At 43.1% G+C, this 27,720-nt stretch overlaps 1 long non-coding RNA gene across 1 annotated transcript; it reads right to left on the bottom strand.

The window, feature by feature from the left end:
- Positions 1-350: 350 nt before the first annotated feature.
- Positions 351-27,720, bottom strand: LOC124717171. Its single transcript, XR_007005714.1, has 3 exons — positions 27,614-27,720; positions 23,885-23,931; positions 351-1,810 (listed from the first exon to the last, which is right to left on the bottom strand). It is a non-coding gene; the product is annotated as an uncharacterized LOC124717171 (long non-coding RNA).

The raw sequence follows: 27,720 nt of genomic DNA, 5'->3' as shown, positions 1-27,720 counted from the left end.
TTAACCACTTGCATGAGAAGTTGACTACACAGTACGGGTAGCCTTTCCATTGTATCTTTCACCCAAATTGTTACACTACCACAGGAGACCCTATAATCAATCAAGGGCGGCGAAGGGCGCTCTTTTTTGTTACACAATTACATGTTCATTTGATAAACTATTTCTGCTTCCTGGAAGTACCTATTAGTAATTTTTATTTTTCTTGTAGTTCAACTGTGACGGTGCAGCAGTCAACACTACATCCAGATGAACCTGAATTACGAAGGTATGGAATTGGCATATCCAGTGGACCAGCATCACTGATAAATCTTCATGCACAAATGTCAGTTGAAAATGTGTGTGTGTGTAAAAGTACTTAGTTTGGCTGTGTTCCAAAGTAGAATGTGAAGCTATGTTATCATTTTACATATAGACAGTTGACTGGCTGCTGTGTTTCTATAAAACTAGCATACACAGAAAGCTTCCCAGTTATGAAATATGTATAGTAAATGAATATAATTCATACATCTCCTTCCACCCTTTCCCCTAGGTCCCCACTTGAGCTTTCTGAGATTTACGATGCTGCAAAGTTTTTCTGTTGATTACAAATCTGGGGGGATTTCTGTTGTGACACTTCTGGCATGGCTGCTGTGACAACACGGAGTATGCGCGCGCACGTGTGCACGCGCGTTTGTGTTTTTTCTTATAGTTCGGCAACTGATGGTGCTGGAGTCGACATTGAATCCAGAGGTACCAGAATTTCAAAGGTATGGAATGGGCATGTTTAATGAAATTGGCGATAAATCTTTTTGCCGTTGTGCCAGATGACAATGAGTAAATGCACTTATGATGTGACCGGAAATTGAATTTCACATTGTTGATAGGCTGTTTCTGTGAAACAAAATACATCAAAAAAAATGTGTCCCCAAATTCATTTACTCACTTTGGAGGCTTTTCTCAGTCCTTTTTACTTACTTGTGTGACACTTAGGGGGATTGTTCTGGGAAACCATGATAAAATGTCCAGAATTTTTCAGGTTGCACTTCGACAGAATGCTTTCCTGGATTATTGAGAGAGAATACTTTCGAATTGATGGGGCATATCGACAGTCCTTTGGATCTTCCCTTTGGTGCTCTCTGCACCCTCAAATTTGACATAAATATTTCACAGGTTTCATCAGATAGATTGACCTTCCGAAGAGACTGCACTCAGATCTTTATGTTCATGACATCACCCATCCAGCCCACTCCCTGTTCCCATTCCAGCACTACACAGCCGTCATTTCACTGCCACACCCAGTCTTAATTTCCTTTATTTTTATTTCTCTCCTTTCTCCTACTTACCCCGTCCCCCACTCTACACCTTCTCACCTACCCTCCGTCTAAACTGCAGAGGCCTTAATGTCGGAAAGCTATGATTGTGTCAATCTTTTTATTGTGCCTATCGCGACTCAGCATCTGTGCTAAATGGTGAGTAGCAACTTCCCTTCTCTCGTATTGTTACATTCCATCTTGGATTTTCCATTGTTTCATTTCATGTTAGTTCATTAACAGCAGAGTTAGTGAAGTTCGGCTGAATGTCGACAATGTCGTACAGAGCGAAGCAATTGTTACAGAACGTCACTTTGAATGCAGCGTGTCAGGGACTGCTGGGGTTTTCATCCTGTCCGCTGTAACAGTGACGGCGTGTCGGGGTGGCGCCCACGCGGCCACAAGCTGCGCCGAACCATTCAGCAATTTCGGCGTGTTGAAGTTGTTTCCTGTGACTGACTGGCTGGCTGGCTGGCAGCACGGCACCCATCTGCTTCTCTGCATGGCTCCCATTAAAATGCCTGAAACAAGTATTCCAATGGTGTACTGGCTTTAAGGTACAGGTTATTAGCTGTGGAAGAACACGCAACTTGGTTAAAAGCATTTATTGTTCAGTAAGCCGTCTTTTCACTGGTCTGAGAATTTTTTGGCGCGATAACAGGTTTCTTGTGGCTTCACAACTGAATTGCACTGTGACACTGCTACTTAGGGTATGTCACACGCACGTTGTACTACACACTTACATTTGTTCTTATGGTCGATGTGCTGCCAGAGCATCTCTCAACACACGAAAATATCGCACACACTAAATGTTTCCGTCGAGCCAAGTTTGCTTTAATTGACTCCGAACGGATCACTATCTACCATTTTTATATACAGTCAATTTAATGTTCACTGAGCACTGCACTATGACCATCTATCAACAGTTGACTTATCCTGACGTATATATTGGTGCAGATCCAACAGTCATTTTCTGTCCTCCGTTAGATTGTTTGTGCACACAGTTTATTTTTAATGCATATCAACTGTTCCTTGCATAATCACTCATCTATATGGAGTCCATTGTGTTTACCACATTCATTACACATTTTTAGTATTGTTACTAGGCATATACGGCTTTTTTTGTAATTATTTAAAGGATTTGTGAGTTTTGCTACATAGTTTTCTTTTCCTTTTTCGGTGTAATTTGCCAGGTTATCACCCATCTAGCAAACAGATTTTACCATGTGCATGACAGCTGGACTTGGGCATATTGCTCAAAAAATACTTCATTTAGTATTACAATTTTTTTTTTTAAATGATCTGTCCTACAGGACTCCAGTGTAGTTTCTGCGTAGACCGACTTGATTCGTGTACCGCATAATTAATATTCAAGGACCTGCACCAAGTACACGGGCTTCAATTGAAGCATTGTTACATACTAAGTGTAGGTTACACGAAACGGGTTCCTTAATTCTCACCCAATTACACCTATTACATTACTATATGAAATCTCATCATCATTAATTGTACATACTGCCTACAAATGAAAACTGATTCAAGAAATTATTCATTACTTTTAAAAAAATTGTTCCTTCCTTGGTGAGCATATACTATTTTACGGACACTAATTGTCTGTTAACAAAATCTTCAATTTGCATGTTATTGCCCAGTTTATTGAGTCTACTTTCATGCTATGTTTACCTATTAAATGTCTTTCTCAAAATTTTAAATACACACAAATTCTTTCTTAAAACTAACCTACTTATACTCTAAAACACAATTGAAATCTTCTTACTGCTACTATTTACATCTGACAGGTCATTGAATAAATAATTTCGCATCTTTATGTGGATACAATCCTTTTTATTTTCCCCGTCTGGGTGTGTGCTAAAGAACAGCTACATTCGTGCGGCACCTTTACATTGTATTTCTGTGTGTTGGTTACACCTCGGTCGTACTTTTTTCTCTTAGCAGCGCAACTGGTTAAGTTGTCCCATACCTCTTTTATCTTTTCCTCTGTTGTTTCTGCCCTGGCTAGTAGTCTCAGGAAAGGTGTGAGCGATTTATTCTTTGTCATATAAACCCCTTTCAATATCTCTACTGGTGGGTATCCTGTACTTGATTTGGGTGCTAAATTACGTATTTTTACAAATTTAGGTACCAACTCAGGCCATTTTGTATGTTTCTTTGCAATGTAAATTCTAAGGAACTTATTCAATTCTGTGAATGTTCTTTCGACTAAACTTGCTTCTGGATGAAACCGGGATACCAGAATATGCTGTATACCTTGATCCTGTAGATAATTTTTCCAAGTGTGACCCGTGAAGTAAGTGGCATTGTCAGTTATTGCTTCAGGTTTCCCCACTTGAGGCAAGTATTGTCGATTGATCCGTCTGACTATGCTTTTGGCAGTAGCTGATTTTGTATATTAAATTGTCAAGTATGTGGAAAAAATATCATACACTGCCAGTATATATTTCGTACCTCCTCTGGCCGTGGGATAGGGACCTGCTATGTCCAACGATACTAACTGAAGCGGCTGGAGTGGAACTATGGGATGGAGTTCAAATTTTATGGTCCTATTATAGTGTTGTGCTTTCTGTCATATAGCCCAAGTCCTAACTGTTACTTGAATTTGGTGTTTCATTCAGGGGTAGTAGCAGTTTCTCACAATGAGTTCTGTGCACTTCCCAATCCCTGCATGGCCCCATGCTAAGTTCGTGTGCCATATTACGACTGACTGGCTAGGTATGCACACTGCCCAGCAGTCTTTTGTGCTAAGTTTATGGTACAAAAGGTTTTCCACAATTTCAAAACAGCAGGATCTTTATTGTTGGCACCTTTTTCAATATTACTAATGCTTTTTGTCCACATTGGAACTGATCTCTCTAGTTCAGGCATATTTTTACACATATATAGAAAATTGCTCTTGTACGCATTGTCTCATACTAAAAGCACTTTATACTCGGCGGATTGTTTTGGCATTTCTGCTAACTCTGGTAATCCTGCCGGCAGTCGCAATAAAGTATCCGCTACTGTTATCTTGGCCTTTTATATACATAATCTTTATTCGGTATTCTTGTAAGGTAACAGACTCCAGTAGGTAACAGTTAACAGGGTCGCATCCCATACTGATGATCAACGGAATCATCAAAGGCGGAGGCATAGGATCGGTGGCCACACGGCAAACTGCATGCATACTTGCTGCGGAAAAGGTCACGGCAGTAGGAAAGTGGTAGTTCAGCAGCTGGGCTAGTGTAAAAGGCACCCGTGGCTGAATTGATGCCACGATGGTGGATAGTGTTGAGACAGCGAAAGAGGCATGGGCGTGCAAACGCATAAACAAAGCACCCATAATCGAGTTTGAAATGGACAAGGGACCGGTACAAATGGAGGAGGGTGGTTCAATCAACACCCCAGGATTGATTGATTGAAAGAGTATGGGACCAAACAGCGAGGTCATCAGTCCCGCGATTCTAAGTGGGTTACATAAGAAAGAGGGTCTGCTAGAAGTGGACAGAATCAGTCAGAGGAGTCAAATTATAAAAGAATGAACATTAAACACACACAGTAAAAGCATAAAAGGTGAGGCCAAATCTAAAAAGTGGAAAAAAGGTTGGGGGGGGCGGTCAGTCATGGGGTCACAGACCTAAAAGAATGCAAAAAATGTCCCACCCAAACCAACCCTAACGCCCGCCCGCCCCCCCCCCCCCTCCTGCTCCAAGACTAAAGGAGAACCTTATATCTGGAAATAAAAACCACTTTCACGGAGGAAACCGAGGAGTAGGTCAACCATCCGTGGATTGTCTGCTAATATTAAATTTAAGGAAGCAGGAAGACAATACTTAGCACGAAGGGTCATAAGAAGGGGACATGCCACCAATATGTGAGATATCGTCAGTCTGACACCACAACCACACTGTGGGGGTGAGTCATTACATAGCACGAAACAATGGGTGAGCCATGTATGGCCAATACGTAGAAGGCATAAAATAGTGGATTCCTTCCTAAAGGGGTGGAAAGAAGTGCCCCAAACTGCGGTAGACTCCTCGATTGTGCGGAGTTTATTACTATTAGCAGCAGCACTCCAGATGGCATTCCACTGTTGGGCAAAGAGAGATTTGACGTAGATCTGCATATCCACAGCTGGAATCGCGAAAGGAAATGGGGGTTAAGTATCTGCTTTTCTAGCCAAATGGTCAGCCAATTCATTCTGTGGACTTGGGACCCAGAGAATGATGACTGAACAGGTGACACTCTCAAGGGCTAAGTGGAGCGCATGGATGGCAGAGACCAAGGGGTGATGAGAGTAGCATTGTTCAATAGCCTGCAGGCTGCTCATGGAGTCAGAACAAATTAAAACACTATGGAAGGAGGCCTGAGAGACAAAAAGGGAGGGCCCTGTGAATTGCTAGAAGCTCTGCTGTAAATACACTACATGATCCTGGCAACAAATGGTGCTCGAAGCTGGTGGGGGACGTGAAAGCATATCCCACCTTATGAGTAGTCTTAGAACCATCTGTGTAAAAGATAGTGGCAACCTGGAACTCTGCAAGCATGGCCCATACAAGACGCCTGTATACCATAGGAGCAACAGAGACCTTAGTTAGGACCCTGAAAGAGATTGGTCTTAATCCGTGGTCTAGGCACTGTCCAAGGGGGGAGGGGTACAGGAGGATAGACATGGGGTGCAGTCCAGTGAGCGCAGATAGAGATCCTGGCAGGGGATAGTGAGACGTATGCCAACCGGCATCCCACCCGTGGGCGGGTGTTAGGAGGGAGACATCCCTCATTGCCAAAGAGCATGGGGTACACAGGATGGCCAGGGAATTGGTGAATGGCGACTGCGTAAGAAACAGACTTGGTTCTATTGGATGTGTGGGGGGGGCATCCCTGCTTCTGTGAGGAGACTAACAACAGGACTATGTGCAAAAGGCACTAATAGTCAGACGCACCAGACGATGATGGACAGGGTCAAGGAGATCCGAAGTGGACGGAGCTGCCGAACCATAAACCTGACTACCATAATTCGAGTCTGGACAAGACTAGAGCATGGTGAAGATGGAGAATAGTGAAACGGTCTGCATCCCAAGATGTGTGGGTTGGTTCATTGGTTGGGGCTTAAGCGACCAAACAGCAAGGTCATCAGTCCCTTGTTTCAAATGTGGTTAATTCCGATATTGTGACATCTCAAATATCAGAACAATAAAAGGGAAAAGGCTAAAAAATGTGAAAGGGCAGTCATGTTGTCAATGGTAAAAACAAAATGATGTAAGTCAGCAAGAGAGCGAACCCAACACTATGCTGAAGCAGCAGAAGCAACACCACCTGTGACTTAAAAGGTGCAACCGCTAGAATGTAGACGTACGTATGGCAAAAAGAGACTAACCAATCCTAAAAAAAATTATGAAAACAGAAAAAGGGGAAGAAAACAGGTTCTCGGTCAGGGAGGGGAGACTGCAATTTCCCAACACGGCTTACAGTGGGAGATACCCCAACACTCACTGCCCTGCCCAAACACCAGAGAGATTAAAAACCTTAAAACTGAGAATAAAAACCACTTTCCAGGAATCGTCAGCCAACATCAAAGGTAAAGTGCGGGCGGAGTCTGTACTTGGCACACAGAGCTAAAAGAAGGGGGCATTCAACTAAAATGTGAGCTACTGACTGGAAGGCTCCAGAACCACAAAGTGGGGGTGGCTCATCACACAAAAGAAAACCATGGGTAAGCCTGGTATGGCCAATGCAGAGATGACACTGTGGTCGAGTCCTTTCGGGAGAGGTGAAAGGAAGAACGCCACAGGCCTGGTGTCGTCTCAATCGCACAAAGTTTGTTAGACAGGGAAGTAGCCTCCCAAGAGTTGGTCCATGATGTGCGAACTGGGATTTGATGTGAAGCCGTAAATCCGCTGAGGAGGGGTTACAGAAAATGAGGGATAAGCGACTGCTCCCCCAGCCAAACAATCAGCGAGCTAATTACGCGGGATACCCAAATGGCTAGGGACCCAAAGGAAGTCAACGGAACAAGCAGCATGGTGAATATCAGCGAGATTGTCGTGGATGGCACAAACAACACTGGTCAATAGCTAGAAGGCCACTCATTGGGTCCGTACATAACAAGATGTGGTTGTGTTGGGACTGTTTAATAAGGGTAAGTGCCCGGGAAATTGCCATCAATACTGCAGTAAACACGCCACATGTAAGTGGCAGCAGATGATTTTCGGTTCCAACAGAGGACGTGAGGGCATCTCCCACGTGATCAGCAGATTTAGAGCCATCAGTGTAAAAAACAACAGCATCCTGAAACTCGCACAAAATTCGGCGGAAAAAGGAACGGAACACCATTGGGGGGATGGAATCTTTCGGACCTCAGTGGAGATCCATCCAAATTCAAGACCGAGGAACTAAGGGGGGGGGGGATGAGTGGGGGTTGGAGGGGAGGGAGCGAGGAAGACAGGGCAAAGAAGGAAGCTGAAAATCACGGCAAAGAGACGCAAGGCGGAGCCCAACCGGTAAACCCGCCCTCGGGCGGGAATCAGGTGGGTGACGTCCATAGTCTTGGAACACGGTAGAATAGGAAGGATGAGTGGGAGAGGAACAGACAGCGAGTGCATAAGACACCAGACGCTGGGACCGTCCAACAGAAAATGGGGGGGGGGGATTCCAGCTTCAACCAGGAGACTATCAACAGGGCTAGTAGGGAAGGCACCGGTGGCCAAATGGATACCACGATGGTGGACTGGATCCAGCACGTGCAGTGTGGAAGGAGCAGCCAAACCATAAACTTCGCAACCGTAGTCCACGCGAGACAGAACTACAGCACGATAAAGACAGAAGGAGGGAGCGGTCTGCACCCCAAGAGGAGTGGGCACGGAAGCGAAGGACATTGAGTTTACAGAAATATCCTACCTTCAGATGTCTGATACGGGCAGCCAATTGAGCTTGTTGTGGAACAGAAGACCCAGGAAACCAAACTGTGGGACCACAGGCAATCGTTGGGCATCGAGATAGAGCTCTGGATCAGGGTGGATTGTATTATGGCGACAGAAGTGGATCACCCACGATTTTAAAGGAAAGAATTGAAACCCATGCGAGAGGATCCATGCAGAGGCACACCACATAGCTCCCTGGAGCTGCCACTCTGCAGAGACCATCGAAGAGGAACTAACCCAAATGCAGAAATCATCCACATACAGTGCAGGGGTGACCAAAAAGGACCGACAGAGGCCACAAGTCCATTGATAGCAATGAGGAAAAGGACACTCAAGACAGAACCCTGTAGGATGCCTGTCTCCTGGGTCCATGGAGAACTAAAAATAGTACCAACCCGAACTCTGAATGACCGATGGAACAGGAACTGGCGGATAAATATCTGGAGTGGGCCCCGAAGACCCCACTGATGAAGGGCAAGTAAGATGTGATGGCGCCGGGCCGTAGGTCAAAAGATACTGCAACCAAATGGCGGCACTGGGAAAAAGTCTGCCACACTGCAGATTCCAAGCGAAGTAAATGATCGATTGGAGACCATTCCTCTCGGAAGCCACACTGGTAAGGGGACAATAGATCCCAAGATTCGAGGACCCAATTGAGCCGACTGGCTACCATCTGTTCAAGTAACTAACAAACAACATTGGTCACACTATTTGGCCGATAGCTGTCAACAAAGAGGTGGTTCTTACCAGGCTTAAGGACAGGAACCACGATGCTATCCCTCCACTGAGAAGGGAAGTCACCCTGGAGCCAGATACGGTTAAACACCCGGAGAAGATGTTGCCATTCTGGAGCACTGAGATGTTGAAGCAGTTGGTTATGAATGGTGTCTGGAGTCTGGGCCAGGGGCCGTATCATGAGAAGAAGAAAGTGCGGAAAGAAATTCCCATTCAGTAAAAGGTTCATTGTAAGATTGTGACTCACAAGGGGTAAAACATAAGGTGGAAGCTTCGGCCCGCTGTTTGCGGTGAAGGAAAGCAGCCGGATAGGAGGCTGATGCTGATGCCATTGCAAAATGTGTCGCAAGATGTTCTGCGAGAACCAATGGGTCTGTACAAAGGCCACCTGGGAGGTGAAGGCCGGGAAGGGTGGACTGCCGATGGCAACCTTGGAGATAGCGAAGTGTAGCCCAACATATCCACTTGCTCTGTTTGATTAAATAAAGGGCTTTAGTGAGAAGGCGCTTAAAGGTAATAAGGCTGGCAATGGATGGGTGCCTCTTAAGGTGTTGAAAACTCAATGGCGATCACAGATGGCAATCACAGATGGCAATGGCTGTACTCCACCATGGGACTTGTTGGCGACTAAATGGTCCAGATGAGTGCGGTACAGCAAGGCTAGCAGTGCGAACAATCGTATCAGACACGTCACGGAGGACGTCATCAATACAGCCTGACAAAGAGGGAGAAAACATGACCTGTGCAGTGTAGAGAGACCAATCAGCGCATTTGGAAGACCAATGAGGTAACCTGCCCATCGGGGAGCAGAAAAGGAGAATCGGGAAATGGTCACTATCACAAAAGTCGTCATGTAGCGACCAGTGTAATGAAGGGAGGAGAGAGGGAGAAGAAAGAAAGATCAATGGCAGAAAAGGTACCATGACCGGCACTGAAATGAGTAGGGGAGCCATCATTAAGAAGGCACAAGTTGTGGTCTGTAATAAACTGATCTAAGAAGACCTCGTCTAGATGGAAATGCGCTGCCCCACAAGGGATGATGAGCATTAAAATCCCCGAGGAGGGGGAAGGGAGGAGGAAGTTGCTGTAGAAGGGCAGTTAAGGAAGCAGGTGTAAGAGTCCTGTCAGGAGGGAGATAAAGATTGCAAACTGTGACCTCAGAGTCCAGGTGGACCCTAACAGCAACCGCTTCCAATGTAGTTTGAAGAGGAATCCACATGCTAGCAATGTCTGTACGGACCAAAGTAAAAACGCCACCAGAAGCCCGCAGGGGTTCTGACCCCATTTCGACACAAAACACAGAACCCACAGAGGGTTGGTGAGTGATCATCAGTAAAATAAGACTCCTGTAGAACCACACAAGCAGCAGATTAAGATGAAATAAGGGATTTCAATTCTAGAAGGTGACTATAGTATCCATTACAATTCCAGTGGATAACCACAGAACGGTGATTGAAATGGGGGTTGAACAGGCTAAAGCCAGTCATACCGCCGGGTCACCACCCGTCACCGACAAGGAGGGGGGTGACGTCCATGAATGACAGGTCAGAATCTGGTGGTGAAGCCGGGGATGTGACATCTGGTGACACCAGAGGCTCTCTGTCCCGGGACTTTTTTCTTCTTCTTTCCTGGTTGAGATCGAGGATGGCTGTGTGGCATAGGGAGCCAGCTGCAGCAATATCGGGAACAGAATGAGATAGGGCGACGTGGGGGCCGACAGACCACGGTCGTCGCATAGCAGCAGACCTTTGGCGTGGAAGGTGCCGGGAAGCAGCATCCCGGGAGGGGCGCCCTCGACCAGCAGACGCCGAAGGAGTAGGACACTTCTCCGGCTGGGAAGGGGGAGCAGCGCCCAGAGAAGGTGTGGGAGCCGCAGGGGAGGGGGGGGAAGACAGGGGTCCAGGATTGGGGGGAGGAAGGGGTGAAGATGTAACTAAAGCGTAACTAGATGTCGTGGACACAGGGTGAAGACGTGTATACTTCTTACGAGCTTCTCTGTAGGTTGAACGATCAAGGGACTTATACTCCTGTTTCTTCTTTTCCTTCTTATATACTGGCCCATCTGGTGAACATGGAGAATGATTGCCATGACAATTAACACATACAGGAGGGGGAACACAGGGACTCCCCTCTGGACACCCCTCATGGAGTGGACGTCCACAGTCACTACAGATAGGGGCCTGCGAACAGCTGGAAGACATATCCAAAATGCAAGCACTTAAAACACCTCATACGAAGTGGGATGTAGGGCTTCACATCACATCGATAGACCATAATCTTTACTTTCTCAGGGAGGGTATCCCCTTCAAAGGCCAGGATAAAGGCACCAGTATCAATGCAATTGTCCTAAGGACCCTTCTGAACACGCCGAACAAAGTGAACACCCTGCCGTCCGAGATTGTCCCAAAGTTCCTCATCAGTTTGAAAGATGAGGTCCCTGTGAAAAATCACACCTTTAACCTTATTTAGAGACTGGTGGGGGGCAATGGACAAAGGAATTGTGCCAAGATGGGTACAGGCACAAAGGGCCACAGACTGGGCAGCTGAAGCAGTTTTGATCAGCAACTAACATGACCGCATCTTGCTCAGGGAGTCCACTTTGCCAAACATGTCTTGAATGTGTTCCACAAAGAATAAAGGTTTGGTATTGGTGAAAGTATCCACCTCAGTCCTGGTGCAAACCAGATATCGGGGGAAAGGTTTCGCCCCTACCCGACAGGCCAGACCCTCTTCCCAGGGGGTAGCCATGGAAAGGAAGGCCGAAGGGGCAAGAGAAGCAGCACTAAGAATCAGTTCCATGCAAACAGACGGCCACAGAAGAATGGCCAAAGTTCTGGACTTGTATGCGTTTCATTTGCATAGGGTCCGCCCTGATATCACCCACTCCGATCAGGGGCTCTCCTCACGGGCGCCACCCAGGTACAGCAAGGGCCGTCTGGCAAGGCGGCCATTGCCGGGAGTTCCGTTGATCAACGATGATGAGCAACCATTCCAAGGCTTTCATGAGCAGGTCACTGCTCAGGTATCAGAAGTGTGATCCCTGTGTGTTCAGGGGGCTCAACCAAAAGGGTACATAGCAACCCCACCACACGGACTGGCTACCGTGCTGGCAATGCACCCTAGCATCAGACAACAACGTGAAAGAAAAGGTGGAATGTACTAGGAGGGCACACGTCAGAGACACTGGGTAAGGTCCTCTTCACCAAATGGCTCACACTACGGAAGAGAAATTTGGTGATGGAGTTCAAACCCCAGAGGGGGACCAGGGGGTGCCAAAAGAAGGTGATTACGCAACAAAGCAAAATTGTAAAACCAACAGAACCAGGAGGATAGTGGGGGGCCAACATAAGCAAGGACACAGAGAGAGAGAGAGAGAGAGAGAGAGAGAGAGAGAGAGAGAGAGAGAGAGAGGGTGAAGGAGCAAGGGGGGAAAGGGGAAGGAAATGCAGCCCTGGAGAAGAAGGAAGGCTGCAATAGCTCGGGGCCCCGTACTCGCCACGCACTTATCCACAAAAGATTTGTGGACCCCCTGAGGATGCTGAAGTAGGCATGAAAATAAAGTTAAAAAGTCAGGTAATGAAAATCAGCAGGGAAACTGAAGGTTTATGGTTGTAATGGACAAGTTATTGAAGTATGTACTTTCGAATATCTACAAAGCAAACAAACCATGATAGGAAACCACATACAAAAAATTTCAGACAGGGCAGAAAAATGGTCATAATTTTGTTTATTGTGTATCAGGCAAATAACTACAATGAAAATCATAGTACACAAATATTGTCTACTAATTTTGATCTGTGGATCAGAATGCTGCTTCAGGACAAATAAAGATCTGAGTCAAATGCACTTTTTATGAGGGATTCTAGCTAAGATGAGTTGGGACAAAATAAGAAGTCTAAGTATGGAACTTCAGATCAATCTCAAAGAAAACTGAGTTAAATGGGCTGAAATGGTTTGGTCATCTTAAAAGAATGGCAAAACAAATGCTACCATGAGCAGCTCTGGAATGGGCAAAATGTGGATGAAGACCAATTGCAAGAGCATAAACAAGACAGAGCAGGTGAGGGATGAATAAGGAGACAGGACTACAATGAGCGTAAATGCTGAAGAATATACTCTGTAACAAGATAGGAAGCTTTTGAAATGAGTGGCACATGCACAAAAAATTCAGGAAGAACAATACAGCTAACATGCATTTTACCTGCAATTCTCATGTGCAACAGCACAACTATGACCCTTAAAAATTTTTGGTTAACTGTAAGAGTAAAATTATTACCAGCAGAAATACACAGCTATAAATGCTGTAAGAAATACAGTACAAACCACACAATGCTTTCAAAATAGCCTTTAGTTACTCTCAACAAACATTCCATCCAAACACTAATCACATTCAGTCCAGTTACATGAACAGATTATTCAACAGTTCACCCAATACTACTTTGACACACTAACAGCAATCAGCCACAGAACACTGGCAATGTCTGAGCTAAGATGTCAGCTACTGCACAATGGTGAGCAAAAATATGGAAGCATAGAAGGTAGGTTCACCATTTCACAGCACACCACAAACACCCTTGCAACATGGGACAAGACTGTACCTGCATTTTCCATACATATCACAAGTGTCCCAGTCTGAGCTGACAGGAAATGAAAACCTCTGTCACCTCCCAAGAGCTCCAAGCTTAAGAGGTAACAGTTACTACAGCATGAAGCACAAATTGGATATTCTAATATTTATACCTGGCAAGTAAACTACATAATTAACATTAACAACATGCTTTAAGTGGGTATCCATACATTTTTAAGTGTCATTGCAGATTCTTTTTACATCACCTCCAATGAGAGTGAGCTTTCCAATTTGGTCCAGTGAGCATATCTTATCTATTCTTTGAACTCGCCATTCTGTATCACTACATTGGAACTTTCTGGTGAAAGTCCATGAATGTGAGAACAGAGTTCTTTGCCAATAAGTACTGTCAGTATGGCCAGGTCAATTTCCCCACTGGTGGATGCTGCAATATACATGTGGGAGTGATAAGTCTACAGTTGACAGGACACAAACATTCTCCTTGTGAGTGAGGTTCTTTGGAGGAGACAGTGTTCGTTTCCTGCGTTAACGTATGTGGTTTCCCTTTATGTAGTGAAATTACCCCGTAACTAAGTAGTGTGACAGTAAACAAGTTTCTTTAGCTATTTTCCGCACTGCCTCGTATTGACATGTCATCTGCACACAACCTCTTCCGCAACATCGATGGCATCATCCAGAATATCAAGAAGGAGCTCGACACGATGCAGCAAATCGTTCAGTTCACAGTGCCACAGATTCCTACATCCAACATTGACTTCGTCCACGACATTACGTTTCCAACTGCGCCGCGTGTACCAGCAGTTCGTGGATATTGCCTCTGACTACCAGCTCGCAGGACACGCCAATATCAGACCAAATGTGCTCCCATTTTCATCACCCGCGTCGGTGTGCCCCGCCTACGAGTTTCAAACTTTCCGTTCGCCGGCTCTCGTGGCCCACCCGCGTTGCGGTTACAAATTCGGCCCCCACCTTTTGTTCCCGAACATCCAGAAATTTGGTTTGCTATTATAGAGAACATTTTCGTGCAGCAACAAATAGTCGATTTTGAACAGTTCACGCTAGTGATATGCAACCTGGATCACCATGCTTCGTCAGTGGTATCAGATATAATTATGCAACAACCCTCAAGATGGCGTTAATTTCGCATTTCACAAATGCCTGTGGACTTGCAGATAACTGATGGTGACAGGTCACCTTCAGACTTTTACCGGCATTTACATGCTATGGTGGACCGCTCCGTGTTGTCAGACATTACTTGTGCACATCTGGTAACAGCAGTTACCTCTGCAGGTGTCCTTAACTGCTTTTGAGGGCCGGCCATTAAGCGAGTTGCTGCAAGTGGCCGATAGTGCGCACTCCCTGCTCGACTTGCACAGCACAGTGGCCGCCGCCGCAAAAACTTCGGCAAACGACACCAGCTGAGGACAGACAGACACACACACACACACACACACACACACAGAGACAGACAGACACACACACACACACAGAGACAGACACACACACACACACACACACACACACAGAGACAGACAGACAGACAGACAGACAGACAGACAGACAGACAGACAGACAGACAGACAGACACAGACAGACAGACAGACACACACACACACACAGACACAGACAGACACACAGACAGACAGACAGACACACAGACAGACAGACAGACACACAGAGACAGACAGACAGACAGACACACAGAGACAGACAGACAGACAGACACACAGAGACAGACAGACACACAGAGACAGACAGACACACAGACACACAGAGACAGACAGACACACAGACACACAGAGACAGACAGACACACAGAGACAGACAGACACAGACAGACAGACACAGACAGACAGACACAGACAGACAGACACAGACAGACAGACACACAGACAGACACAGACAGACAGACACACAGACAGACAGACACACAGACAGACACACAGACAGACACACAGACAGACACACAGACAGACACACAGACAGACACACAGACAGACACACAGACAGACACACAGACAGACAGACAGACAGACAGACAGACACACAGACACACAGACAGACAGACACACAGACAGACAGACACACAGACAGACAGACACACAGACAGACAGACACACAGACAGACAGACACACAGACAGACAGACACACAGACAGACAGACACACAGACAGACAGACACACAGACAGACAGACACACAGACAGACAGACACACAGACAGACACACAGACAGACACACAGACAGACACACAGACAGACACACAGACAGACACACAGACAGACACACAGACAGACACACAGACAGACACACAGACAGACACACAGACAGACACACAGACAGACACACAGACAGACACACAGACAGACACACAGACAGACACACAGACAGACAGACAGACAGACAGACAGACACCTTTGCCAGCCGACGCGCCCACTGCATAATGCAAACAACGGCACCCATTCACTGGCCGGGGCGACCATATTCAGTGTTTTAGACTGCCATAAGACTTATAATCAGGTCCCAATGGCAGAGCAGGACAAAGACTGCAGTGACAACTCCATTCGGGGTGTTTGACTTTTTGGTGATGACATTCGGGCTGAAAAATGCTGCCCAAACATGGCAACAGTTTCTGGGCAGCGTGCTAAGAAGGCTACCATATCGTTTCGCCTATTTAGACGATATTCTGGTGTTTTCGGGGAATGTTTCTGACCATCAGAAACGCGTAAATGAGGTGCAAAGCATAAACGAGGTGCAAAGGAGGCATAGTGCTCATGGAGTAACACTTAACAAGGACAGGTGTGTGTGTGGGTAACCCATGGTGACACTCCTGGGTTATAAAGTGTCAGCTCAGGGCATTTGGAGTTATTGTGTACCCTACCACAGCCTCAAAACTACCACGATATCTGACAATTCCTAGGAATGATTAATTTCTATCGTCACCACCTCCCTGGAACGGCGGCAATCCAGATGCCACTGAACAATGCCTTGGCCGAACACTCCCATGGAAACCCGAGATGGATTCTGCTTTCAAGGCACTGCAAAACAGCCTTCACAACACAGTTGGGCTTGCACACCCTGCACCAGGAGCTCAGCTAGCCCTAGTAGTGGACGCAAGCCACGTTGCAATCGGTGCAGCACTGCACCAGAGAGTGAAGGGTCATTGGCAGCCACTATGTTTCTTTCTCACAAAACCTACACACGAGTCAAACTCATTGGAGTGCATACGACAGGGAACTCCTCACAATGTATGAAAGTGTCAGGCACTTCCGCCCTTTCGTTGAGGGCAGGCAATTCACCATATACACCAACCATAAATCCCTCATGGCAGCTTTCTACAAAATCAGCGATTCATGTTCCCCCCGCCAGGCCCGCCATATGGAGTTTACATGCCAGTTTTCGTTCAACAGACGTGCCTCACATCCATGGTGCCGACAACATTGTGGCAGACTATTTCTCGCACATTAACGGGATAAGTCCAATGTTGGATTATTCTGAATTGGCAAGAGCACAGGCTTCAGACCACGCAAGATGGCGTCGAGTGAACATTTTTCGTGTATTGATGTCTCAGTTTCTTTAAAAAGTGATAGTGAGGTTTGTAAAATTTGCGTGAAGAAGGTCAAAAGAGGTATCCTGCGTGCCGACTGCAAGTACTGGTACCACGATAAATGCGTCAGTCAATTTGAAATATATAAAAGACGAACATGACTGGACATGCTGACAGTGCTTCTTAAGTGCTGCAGAAAACGAAATAACGAACACGCTAAAGACACAATAAAAAATAATAAGCACGTTAACAGATGATTTAGTGTCAATCAATACAAAATATCAAGAATTTCTGAGGAAATATTAAGAGTTGGAAACTAAATATAAAGCAGTGCATCGGAATTATCGCCTAACTGAAGACAACGCCGTTGTTAATAGTCATTCCACGCAGATAATGTGGCGTGCGCCGAAAAAAAAAAAAAAACAAACAAGCAAGAATTACACGTAAGTACAGCCCCAGTGATACCATTATCAAACAAATTCTCGGCACTAGTATCAGATTGCGGTAATGCAACGGACATGAACGAACCAGAAAGTAATCGCAAAACTCTCACTAAAGAACCAAAAAAGAACTTGCCAACCTTATGATGCACCAAAGAGCTGCTTCTGTATGCCAACAGTAATGAAAAATATCTATCCAAACATTTCCGCGAAAGTAAGCATTCAAAGCATTCAGTTTTCGCGAAAATCAAGCCTGGTGCAATGTTAAATGCAGTGGTGGAGAGTATTAAAACAGAAACAAGTTACTTGAACAAAGATGTTCACGTTGTGATTACTGGCAGCAGCAACGAGGTATACAAAAATGAAAGCAAGACAGCCCTGCGAAGCTTCCGTAACATATTACCAAAACTATATCAAACGAACATTGTCATCACAAACGTGCCAGTGCGGCATGATTTACCACTGTGGTCGTGTGTAAACAAGGAGATTCAACATTACAATTCCGAGCTAAAGAAACTGTGTGATAAATTTAGCCATGTACATTTGATAGACTTAAGTAAGATGAGTCGTGATTAACATACAAAACACTGATTCCACTTAAATAGGAATGGGAAGGACAAGCTAGTTTCCTCACATAAGCAAAGTGTGCGAGAAAGACTGTGTGGAGAAAGCTCCAATTGCTCTGGGCTACAACCACGAGGCTTTTTTTAGAATAAAGGACCATAATAGTTTTCAGGGATGTATTTCAGTTATTACTGAGTCCCGTTCGTGCAAAGAAAACTCAGGCTGTGAAATCAGTGATCAGTCATTGCAGGTCAGTTCTAAAAAACTATTGTCCGTAAAATGTTGTAAAAAGCGTAACTCAATTTTGATTCACGCAAGATGGTTAATAAACAAAAAGGGATAACACCCTTAAAGTTAATGCACTTAAATGTACAATATCTCAAACAAACTAGACATTCTACAAATATTCATAGAGGAACACTTGCCACATGTACCAGTAATAACAGAACATGGTCTAAAATGCAGTGAAATAATTTATTATATATTAGAAGGTTACATACTATCAACTAGTTATTGTAGGCAAAACCATAAAGGTGGTGGTGTGGCAGTTTATGTTAATAAGTATATAGAAGCTAAAAAATTTCCTTTCTTGAACACCACACCAAAGAAGGATCAATCGAAATGACAGGTATTGTACGCTGCAGTAATGATAAGTTACCAAAGCATAGAGTGATTGGAGTATATAGGCCACCAAATGCTGATGTAATGCTGTTTATGGGTAAACTTTGTAGTGTTATTGGTCAGGCTGGTTCTAATGACCTTACTTATATTAGGTGACTTTAATATAGATGCAAACTCAGTGATGTACTGACCTCATACAATCTTGTAAATATAGTGAACTCTGACACTAGAGTGACGGACACATGTTCCACTAGAATACATTATGCTATAAACAACAAAGATGATGTAGATAAGGTCAAGTACAGTAACTTAGATTTTCTTTATTCTGACCACTTCTGTCAGGTGATAAAATACAACAATTCAGTTGTGTCTAAAATAACAAAAATTGTGTTACATAAACGAATGCTGAATACCGCAAATATTAATGCTCTTAAAGACAAACTAGCGAATGAGAAATGGGATTCTGCGTACCAGGTAAAAGGGTCTGATGAGAGAGGGAATGAATTCTACTCAACCCTACTGCATCATTATGAATATAATTGTCCAGTCAGAGAAATCCAGAAGGTAGTTAAACACCGTCAAAACGGAAGTAATCCTAGACTAAAACGCCCAACAAATCTGATTATGCTCAGGCAGCAAGTACATGATCTAAACCAGCTTTATAAAGCTACTGCTAGGCAGGTTTTCAAGGAAAAATACAACAGGGCTAAGCAAACTTTTAAAACTTAAATTGTCCACCTAAGAAACAGATTAACAGCAAAACAATAGAACAGTCTGACAACATAAGCAAAGCATCTTGGAAACTGATTGACAAATACCGAAAAGGTCCCAACAAGATGAACATGGAACCACTCAACATAAGAAATGACAGTAACATTATAAAAGACCCAGATACTATATAATATTGTTAATAACTACTACATTTCTGGTGAACAATCAACCCATATTACAGATTAACAGGTAGAGACCCAATGCCATCTCACCCAGTGTATCGAATTTGAATTTGTCAAAGTGAATGAGCAGGAGATTCGAGGGCAATATACATGCTAATGAAAAATTTTCATCTGTATGGGATGGTGTATCCAGTGCTATTACTAAAGCGTGCTTAAAAGGAATCTCTAAGCCTCTTACACACCTGATTAATTGCAGCATTAAAGAAAACATGTATCCAATGGTTCTAAAAATGAGTAGTGAAACCAGTGTATAAAAAGGGAAGTAAGGAAGACATCTCCAACTATAGACCAATATCATTAATTCCCACTTTTAGTAAGATATTCGAAAGCATTATCCTCTCAGCTAAGTGCCTTTCTCACAAAACAAACTGCTTGTAGCTTCACAGCATGGCTTCAGAAAAGAGCTAAGTACAACCACAGCAGTTACACAGTTCATCCATGAAGTTTACTGTCTGTTGGACCAAAAGATGCAGACTGCAGGTATATTTTTGGACCTGACAAGAGCATTTGATACAGTAAACGATAGGGTACTTCTTAAAAAGCTAAAATCTTATGGTATTGGGGATCAAGCCATGAATCTTCTAACCACATACCTGCTGAATCTTAAGCAAAGCACTAAATTGTCATACAAGCTAGATAATAAAATGATGAACTCCCAGTCCACCAGTGAACCTGTATTACCAGGTGTACAACAGGCCTCAATCCTTCGACCCTTTCTCTTATTTATATTAACAACATTGCACAACCCAGTAACTCCCATATTGTAAGCTATGCAGATGACACGTCAATCTTATTCTATGGGAGTGAATCTAATGAGCTAGAATCTCTTGCTATTAGTGGTGTAACAGAAGTAACAACATACTTCAGTGAGCAGGGACTCAACGTGAATGTCACCAAATCTCAACTACTGACATTTAAAACGGGCAGTTCTCACCACAACAATATGAATAGTGTGTGTAATATCTCTGCAACAGAAAATGGTCACTGTAAATTCCTGGATGTGTATGTTGATGAAAATTTGCGGAGGACGTACCACATTAATTTCATATGCAGAAAAGTCAGTAGTGCCATATATCTCCTCAGCCAGCTCGCAAAGATAATTCCTAGCCAAGCACTGAAATTAGTATATTATGGAAAACTTTACCCCTTTCTCAATTACGGAATTGAACTGTGGGGCTGTGCAACTGATGTAGATCTAAAAAGAATACTACTACTACTACAGGAAAGAACAATAAGACATACACATGGGATGGGACAGAGATTCATGTCATGAAATGTTTGTACAGCACAAATATCTGACAATATATTCTCTGTACATCTTCAAAATAGTTGAATTTTTTGTAAGTCAACTAACAGCAGCTATCAAGAGCAGTGATGTACATGATCGCAACACTAGAAAAAAGTAACTATTTCCGTAACAGAGCAACGTTAAAAAATGACTGATAGAAGTCCATATATCAGTGGTTTGATTTGGTATAACAAGCTACCAAACTCTCTAAGAACGTACACGGGAAATGTTTTTAAAATAAAATTAAAATCTTTCCTAATAGACAAATGTTTATATTTTTTCAACAAATTTTATGATAGTGATTGTAACATGAGGCATTAGCGTGTCAGTTGTAATGTGATAAATGTAAAAAAATTGACATTAGAAGCAACAGCTACAGAATATAGTGTATTTTATAAGTGTAAATATAACCATAGTATTAAGTCTGGCGTTTGCAAAAGCCATCATTACGATGGCTCCATATAAAGAAAATGTAAATAAATAGATGCACAGCTGCAGTCCTTGTTGGTGGACTCTTCCACTGGCCTACATTTACAACTTGTGGACACCCCCTGCAACCCATTTCAGATATGGTGCGACACCTCCACGATTGGACCACGCCCATACATGACTCCCCAGTTCCGACGAAACGTATTCGACAGCATCCACAACCTGGCACACCCAGAAACCAATGCCTCAGTGAAGTTAGTGACGGACCATTTTGTGTGGCCTTCAATCAAGAAAGATACACGGGAGTGGGCCCGCAGCTGCTATCAGTGTCAACATAGCCAAGTGGGATGCCATGTTCACACTCCAGTAGGACAATTCCCAACCCCAACAGCACATTTTGGGCATTTACACATTGACTTGGAAACCGGACAACTAGCTACCACCTGGCCAGCAACTGTTTGGTGGAAAGGTAGCACCAGACTTCAAAGGCTGCCCTGATGTGCCACGAGGACCCATGGACTCAAGTGTTGCCATTGGTTTTGCTGGAGTTACAGACCGCATTAAAAACAGGCATCAGTTGTTCCTCAGCAGAGTTCGTATATGGAGAACCACTACGTGTTCCAGCAGAATTCCTCACACCAGTTCCTCTCCCAGATGAGACAACTACCCCACACCTCTTGCAACAAATGAGGAAGCAGGCAGAGATGTTACGTGCAGTCCCAATGTCTCAGCATGGCACACACCCAGTGTTCATACACAAGTCCTTCGATACTTGTTCCCACATCATGCTCCGCACAGACCTGGTACGTCATTCTTTACAGCCACCGTACACTGGACCATACCAAGTGCTAGGACGGGGCACACACACAATGGATATCCTCCTCCAAGTAAAGTTGACCAAGGTTTCCACTGAGTGTGTAAAACCCGCTTGGACAATGACAGAACCGACTGCAATCTCACAGACAACTTCAGGCACAACTCACAACGAACTCACACCTTCCGCAGAGCCAGACAGCTGTGACACACCGGAGCTCCACACCAGGGGACCTAATGCAGCGGCAGAATCATCAAGCAGCACCCACACCCGCACTATCTGCACTTGGGCAAGCTGAGAGGTGAAGTTTAAGTACCCCACCATACCAGGGAGGGGGGGCTGTGTGGGAATGACAGGTCAATAGTCGACATGACACTAAAACATTTTCTTTGCGAGTCAGGTTCTTTGGAGGAAACAGTGTTAGTTTCCCGCATTAACGTATGTATGTATTGCATTCATGTGGTACAATAAAAGTGATTATTCCCAGTATAAAATCCATGCAGGCGTTTTCCTTTATGTAGTGAAATTACCCCTGCATACATCTATCTGAACTAAACTTGGCATCTGGCTATGCTCCACATCAGTGTCACTACTATTATGTATCAAACTGCAATAGCCACCAGTTTACATATTTTATTTTCCCTCTGCTTCATGATCAACTGCTGATTAACACCAAATCGGGTATCAGAATGAAAACCCTGTACCAAACCACATTTATCTCGCAATATCATGTTTCCCAACAATCACAATAACTCATATTAGAAAATGTGCTTTGGAAAGAGGTTTTATGCTGTGTATATTTTTTGCATTTTCAGTTATAAACCCAAGATATTTAATGTGCTGTTTTGTGTTCAATGTGCAGGAATTATGAGCTTGCTTAATGGAACAGTGATGTGTCCAGATTCATGGGTCTTGTGCTAGGATTGTGGTTATTGGATGAATAGTTAATTATTAGATCAAGCAGTGACAAAAACCTTCACTGGCTTGTACTACGTGGCATGCTCACAGAAAAACTCACTCCCCATCAAGAGCTCTTATATTTGTGCAACATCTAACATGACACATTTGTATGAAATTAGGAATGAGCTCTCAAAATCTTTTTACATTATGTATCCCACTATGTTCTTGCAACAAATTGTACCAGTGATGACATTTTCAGGAGATCTTCAAAGTCTTGGGGCTCTACAACATTTATAGATAGATCTTTTTCTGAGACAGACAGCTACTGTGAAATCACTAGCGACTCTGTTGTATCTTTAAGAAACTCAATATTATAGAAAAACAGACTTAACAAAATATAGGCCTACCACTCATTCAACGTAGTTGAACTTCACTATTTTAACAAACTGCTTGCTTTATTGAAAAAAAAGTCTTCAATACTTCGGCCTAATATTAGTGTCTCAACAGAAAAGTGCATTCAATATCTAATGTCAAAGCATTTTATTTGTGAAGATGCCTAATGTTTCTTGGCTTAACCATTTCTGAGCAGTTTATTGTACCTTTAACAGTAACTGAAATGTGCTTATGTGCAGTAACACTTTGATCAGTAACAGACATTAAGGTATAGCTGCATGAATAAGTGGCATGCTGCTGTATAACAAAAAACAGCAACTCCAAGGCACACACGAAAATGACAGGCATTAATGACTAAACTAACATGCCTTCAGCACAAGATGTGCTCATTTAACATGCAGATACATTACCGGTACATCGTCTATCTCGTCTGAGAAATGTTGACAGCATGGACAATCTGTAAGGGAAAAAAAGCACAGATCATTACATTGCCACAAATGTTTGAACAGAAGGTAAAATCAATTAATCTTACCGACACTTTTAGCAGTTACATGCACAGCTGCACAAAACATTCTTACATACAACATTTATTTCCACTGTGTAGCCATAATATTCATGGAATCTACTGAACAGGACCTGTGCCCAACTATTCATGCAGTCCTACTACCCAATTGTGAATTATTTAGAATAAATCAAGTACCAGTACATTATAATTAAAGCCATTATTTGTCAAGAGACTGGATCAGCAGTTACTCATATTGCACTGTATCAAAAGCTTTAATTCACTATGGTGTAGTTCACTAACGCTACTTTTGAGACATTGTTTACAGTATTTATAAATAATCCATTGAAACAGTTCCTGGTCAATGGAAGCCTAATTCAATGTACATCCCTCTGACTAAATATTGTTCCCGATTTATATCAATGACAGTTTGCAACAAGGTGTTACTGTTTTCTGTGGACACTACCCTTTCTGTCAAAGTAAAAAAGTGCTCCACAAGCTGCAGCAGCAACAGATGTGCTCTTTGGAAACAATGAGGAGTGGTAGATCAAAATTAAAATTTTCAGAGTAAAGACACATGATCTTATATGCTGCCTCAGCAACACTGAATGCCAGGATAAAATGAAGGCTGTCAGACAGCTGAGTCTCACATTTCACAGCGAAGTATCAATGACATTTTGGAAAGTGCTGCTGTTTTGGTGGCCCTCCTATTGATAGACACAAATTAATGCTACAAAAAGGTGGTCAGGATCATATCAAAAGAATGGAGCACCTCCTAGGGAAATGATCAATTTATTCATGCTTCATCAATGTCGGAGAAACGAGACTTTCAGCAAGAAGCTGATGACATCCCATAGAAAGAGCAGCACTGAAATGCTACGTCTGAAACACACCTACAGCGAAAGCAAAATATATATGAAGGAAAGTCCACTGAACTCAATGCATACAAAAGGAACTTGGCAGAAACAATACCATGTCAGTTCTCACATCAAAAATAGCCAGACTGACCCCAAATTTTACAACCATTACATGAGAACATAGAGGAAAGTACTGCAACGTGCAAAATGCTTATAGACTACATCACTGAAAGCAGGTAACGCAAGCAAAGCTATCTCAAACAAGAGACAGCAAAAGTTGGAAAAAACAAACTGGAAACAGCACAGATGCAGATCTGTAACTCAAAGGAACCAGAAATTTTCATGAATGAATACTTTACTTCACACTGCTAGGGAATGGCAAGAAATCTCCAGGTGTTTTACACCACAAGGACTAGCCACCACTCACAATTGGGCCGTCTCCAAGAAAAGAAAATATGTAATTTACACAAAAAATCCACAGGCTTACACGATATCACAGTCAATGTCCTTAAATGCATACAAATAAAAACCCATCAACAGTTGTAATTAATGAACCTTACAATCTGATTGCTTTCCCGCATACATGAAAGAAGCTGAAGTAATACCAATACTAAATTTTTGTGATGCAAAAAATTTAGAAAAACCACACACCAATTTCTTCATTATCTAACATTTCTGAAGCTATAGAAATGATAATGAAAACTTGCCTAATTACGCACCTACATAAATACAACCTTCCCAGCAATCAACAATTAGCTTGCAGGACTGCAAGAGGTACAGTGTCATCTATAGTGCAGTTTATTGGAATTGCACCCTAAGCACTAGGCAAGGGCAAGAAAGTAACAGGCATGTTTTTGGAACCCTTACTGATACTTTTAATTTGTGAAATAAAATTCAGTGCTACGTTGAACTGGTTAAGTCATTATCTCGCACTTCTGAAAAACTAGTAGTAAAGCATTTATCTGATCCAAAGCATAGTAAGCATAAACATAATAATAATGGCGTCACCCAGAGAAGTGTATTAGGCCCAATCCACTTCTAAAGTGTCAGGTATTGAGAAGAAATACCATTTGCTGATGGCAGTACCACAGTACCTACAGACAAACATTCAACAATTAAACTTCCAATAAAGCTCTTAGAGACTTGCACAACTGGTCGTTGGAAAAGGCAGCAACTTGTAATGCAGAAAAGGAATGCTCGCATTGGTGTGCAACATTTCTTGCTGCGAAGTAGCCCTATGATACACGCAGTCAATCCTCAGTTACAGGCTATTGTTTAGGGAACAAGTGCTGGGAACATACAAACTATTTTCAAGGTGCAAAAAAAGAAAAAAAAACACTGTACGAATAGGAACCAATAGTAGTAGTAACATAGCACTCTCAAAAATTATTCAAAACGCTAGTAATTCAGACAGTTCTGTGTCAACACATCAATCGCAACACAATGTATACAAGAAACAAGTCTTCATCTGTACACCACAGACAGTAAAATATACGGCCATGGAACCTAACCCACTGTTTACAACCGAACAAAAGAAACAATTCAAAAACTACCAACATTGTATTATACCATGGAATAAAATTGTACAATAGGCTGCCACAAGAAGTAAGAGATGTGAATGATCCGCATACCTTTTGCAGAAGACTAGAAAAGTATTACATTCTACTGTTCAACAATTTATGACATGATACCAGACAAGTATGGCTAAGTATATTTTAGATACCGTAATAGGCATGATTATTTTACTAAGAAATATTTGGCGACATTCAAACAGTATATATTGCTCTGCGGATGAATGTACCAACAAGAAAAGAAAAATCAACTGAAGACAGTATTCCAACGACTGCTCTACAAATTTTGAACAACTGCAACCGAATGTGCAGTGTCTGCTGTCAGGATTATTCAACTGAGAAAATTGCAACACGTTTCCAACAGCGCCCATAACACTCGGGAATTTTTCGAACAGGGACAAAACAGACCGGATCAATTTGTTTTTTTCTGTTATATGAAAAAGAATACTACTATTACGGCTATACATATCGGAATGTACTTTTGATATCTAGTGATATAGCAATACTGACGGAAGTTGCAACACATTCTGCAAAATTATCTACCGGTATGCAACTTTCTGATGACATCTACAGCCATCCTCACAAAACTTAATAGCATATGGAGACAAAACGGTGAGTCAGATACCGTACAGAACATTTGCGAATCTTACAACCTATACCCAAACATGCGACCAGCATTATTATTATTATAAAGTAAGTAACGAGAGAGACTTCACCAGATTCAAGAACACGTATGGTATCAACAGTAAAATATGGACGGCGTTCTACTGCCAGATAAACACACCAACTTACAAATTACCCACACTTTGTATACCATTTCTCTGAAGAAGAAGAAAACTTGCAGAGCAGTACGTGGATAAAATCGTGCAGATGCTTACACTATTATTACAATACGGTTGAAGTATAATTATGAAATGAATGTGACGTAGGCTTTACAACGTTAAACATCGGCGCCCATTTCGATTTATTCACTTTTTCTAACTCAATTGAGGCTAACATAATTTATACATCTAGTAGTTAACACATGAACTCTATCTGCTATGGAATAAATATATATATGCAACGCAGAATTACTTAAAATCTCCGTAATGGGTGAACAAAACACAGCATTCGTGTACAGGAAAGTGTACAACTACAACCAATCCGAACTAAAACGCTATGAGTACACTATTTTCCTATTTCAGCCAATCGTCCTCTCTTTTTACTTACTGCTAATTCTTCGGCTCACCAAGTTGTAGTAACTCAACCATGATCCCTCGTTCACACTACGCACTGGCGGAGAACAAGATAGAATGAAACGTTGCGCTCCGCCTTGG

This window comes from Schistocerca piceifrons, chromosome 9, assembly GCF_021461385.2.
Source record: "Schistocerca piceifrons isolate TAMUIC-IGC-003096 chromosome 9, iqSchPice1.1, whole genome shotgun sequence".
Taxonomy (NCBI): domain Eukaryota; kingdom Metazoa; phylum Arthropoda; class Insecta; order Orthoptera; family Acrididae; genus Schistocerca; species Schistocerca piceifrons.
The sequence above is the reverse complement of the archived record's forward strand: the minus strand, read 5'-3'. Positions and strand labels throughout refer to the sequence as shown.